The following is a 3,292-nucleotide window of genomic DNA, read 5'->3' as shown; positions in this document are numbered from 1 at the left end:
TTCCACGCTCGCTGGTAAATTCTGGCCGCTGCCCCGCACCCCTGCTCTGCCGGCCCTGCCCCTGCTCCCCCTCCCCGCCTCCGTGCGCACCTGTGAATGATGGGCTCCGTCTTCAGCCCTCTTTCCCCTCATTCCATAGAATCCGGCAATCTTCTTCCACTGCAGACCTCAAATCCTGCCCACACGCTCCCCACCCCGAATCTTTGTTTTCGCCCAGAGGTTCCCCCAGAACTCTGCTTGTATAGTTACTTCCCAGCCCCTCGCGCCCCCGGAGTTCAGGGTGTCAGTGGCCAAACACACGTCTCCTCCTCAGATCGACCCCTCACGCCCCATTTCCCCGAAGCAGCTCAACCTTCACCTCTTGCCCAAGCCAGGAACTGAGCCACGTTCCGGGTCTGACTCTAGTTCGACAAACCAGATCGTGGCGCTCCCTGTCACCTCAGAAGCAGACCCTCCCCTCCCCCTCTCTCCAGTTCGCCCCCTGACCTTACAGTGGTCTTTACATCGAGCATCTGGCCCGAGTGGTGCCCTGGGAACTTCTGCCCCGGTCCTGGAAGACACGGATCCGGAGCTGGTCCACAGCAGACTGACTCTCCTTCCCTCCCCCCGACACCTCCCCCCCTCATCCCCTCCTGGCCTCTCCCCCCGCCCCCTGACCCCCAGCACAATGGAAGCCTTTGAACCCCACTTCCTTGCTTTCACCCTGTGTTGCACATACACCTCCACCCCTGGCCCCCTCCTAAAACATCTTGCCTCTTTGATGGCAAAAGCCATGAACTTTCATCTTTGTTTCCTCAGCCTTGCATGTGTGATGCTTGCTCAATATTTCTAAACGTTTTTGAAAAAAAATCAACAGGCTTGTGTCCATATTCAGAAAATATCACTTTTATTTAGATGTATGCCTCTGTCGGCCTCTGTCACCAATTAGCAACTACTTTCAAAGTAAGATTCTTAAATTTCAGATCCAATTCAGGACCCACTACACAGCAAGCCCTATTACTTTCGTAGATTGTCTGTGTCATTTGGAAATGAGGACAAGACAGAAGTTGTCTATCAGACGCATTATTGGAAGCTTTCTAATTTTCTTATGAAAAGGATCCATCAGTTGAGAAGCTGAAATAGTGGAGGACTTTTTATGGGCAACGTATGAGAGATTGTATAATTGGCTCCGGATCTATGGCCATATTATAATTGATATGACAGTAAACACACCAAAGTGATGGATGTTTGAAGCAGCAGCGGTCATGAAACCAAAAAAATGAGACGGATATTTTTAATCTCAAGCTGATTATGTCATAAACTCTGTTTAGAGATGATCTATTACCAGACCTCAGAAGGCAAACAATCAGAGAAATGTGCCTTATACTGTCAAAGGCGCTTGAGAAACTGACTCAGGTTGGACCACACGACAAAAATTCATCCGATTACCCACACTGTTTGCCAGTTTAGATGTTTAAATATTGTTAGCTTGATGGGGATACAAATATAGGGGCAGATCTGAATTCAGACTAAATCAGGGAAGTGAAAGTGCATAAACCACAAACTAAGTTATCAATGGTTCTTTTTTCATTCTGCACGTCATGTACAGGGTTTCCAGGCAGCTTGGATTTATGAACACTCCCAGGCTGCGTGCAAAATAAGGAAGAAAGAAAGAGCAGCCCTCGCGCCACCCCCTGTTGGCACGTCCTGTGGATCATCTCTCGCCAGCATCCAGGGGTCAAAGCCCTGGCCAACGGGCACTGCTGGCTGGCCTGGCTGCCGGAAAGTACTTTCCCAATCTTCACCTCGGGGCCCGGTGAACTTGGCGACCCAGGGTCAAAGTTGTTGCTGGAGATGTCTGCTGCCCAAGGAGCGGAGTGGGAATTGCGTTAACACATCTGAACAGCTGTTCCGGAGACACAACAGCTCTGCTCCCAGGGAGCCGGCAGAGGCCAGGCAGTGGTCTGTGTTTCCCCGGAGCCTGGGGCAGCTCTACATGCAGCCAAACCAACAGATTCACCGCCAGCCCAGGTGCCATTTCTATAATCAGGATCACGGCGTGCGCTCTGCTTTCCCACCTGGGTGCACAGAGGATGCTGATGGCCCCTCAGGTGTGGTCCTTCCCAGGTATTCTGGAGGCTTCATACTGTAAGCGCCTGGGGTTCTCCACCGAGGGGCTCCTTTGCCAGGCCCTGCTTGCTCAGAATGTTCCAGAACACCGAGGAGTCGACACCAGCAGGAGCAGCCGTCAGCCAAGCTGACGAGAACCAAGGGTGAAATGCGGGTTCCCTGGGCCCCCAAGAGGCACGAGGCTGAGGCCTGCTCCACGCCGTCTCCCGGGCCAGCAGGAGGGACCCCAGGTGTCCGCAGAGGGGCCCGCTCGTGAGCACACACTCTGTGGGCTCCCTTCAAACGGGCTTCATTTCCAGACCTGTTTAAAGATTTTTCTCATACAAATTCACAAATCAGAAAAAATTCTCTGTCAAACCACATATTCATTTTTTTCTTAAAAATATGGTATCTGCAATACTAAGTTTAAGTACTCCTAGACAGGTTGTATTTAAACGTAAATGCTCGTAATCTTAATACCTGATTCCCCCAAAGAACTGCAGCTTTCCTAGGTGCCCCCTCCGCTCAGTTATGAGGGTGATGTGGTCCTTTTAGCCGCCCCATAACCTCAAGGACCTCCCGGCCCCCTTCTCTCTGCTGTTTACCTAGTGGATTCTGACCCGCTGAGCGATGTCAATTACAGCCCAGGAGGAAGGCTGGCTGAGAATCTCTGTCCTGCTTCGGGGCCAGGAGAGGGGCGGGAGGGAAAGAACAGAATAGAACGGAGAGTTCTCACACCAGGGCTCAGCCCCTCCTGAGTGTGTGTTTCCCTGATTCTGTCAAAACTTCACTCCAGGGAGGAAATGGTTGGGATCTTCATCTAATTTCCATGGTGAGTGGCCTCCAGGAAGTTGCTGTCGTTACCAAGGCTCTTTGGATCTTTGCACTGGTTTACGTAGACAGAGCTGCTGGGTCATTTCTGTCCTGTTTCGCTTCTTGATTGCCGCTTCAACCCAAGTCCTGGATCCCGCGAAACGGGTCCCTGCCTTTGGAGATGCTTCGCTGTCACAGCCTTCAGTGGGATGCTGTTCCCAGCATCCCGTCCCGTCTGTCACGTCTCTCGGCTGCAGGTTCTGGACGCCTGTAGCATGTCCTCAATGCCCTTCTGCCCAGCGGGGCTGTCTGTCCACAGCCCACAGCCAGCGCAGAAGTGGGCCCTTCGGTTCCTTCCGATTCGCTACTGAGAGAGAAACTCAAGTGGCAC

At 52.3% G+C, this 3,292-nt stretch overlaps 1 long non-coding RNA gene across 1 annotated transcript; it reads right to left on the bottom strand.

The window, feature by feature from the left end:
- Nucleotides 1-869: 869 nt before the first annotated feature.
- On the bottom strand, nt 870-2,785 carry LOC118906108. Its single transcript, XR_005022414.1, has 2 exons — nt 2,694-2,785; nt 870-2,410 (listed from the first exon to the last, which is right to left on the bottom strand). It is a non-coding gene; the product is annotated as an uncharacterized LOC118906108 (long non-coding RNA).
- Between the last annotated feature and the right edge of the window lie 507 nt (nt 2,786-3,292).

This window comes from Balaenoptera musculus, chromosome 13 (genome assembly GCF_009873245.2).
Source record: "Balaenoptera musculus isolate JJ_BM4_2016_0621 chromosome 13, mBalMus1.pri.v3, whole genome shotgun sequence".
Taxonomy (NCBI): domain Eukaryota; kingdom Metazoa; phylum Chordata; class Mammalia; order Artiodactyla; family Balaenopteridae; genus Balaenoptera; species Balaenoptera musculus.
The sequence above is the reverse complement of the archived record's forward strand: the minus strand, read 5'-3'. Positions and strand labels throughout refer to the sequence as shown.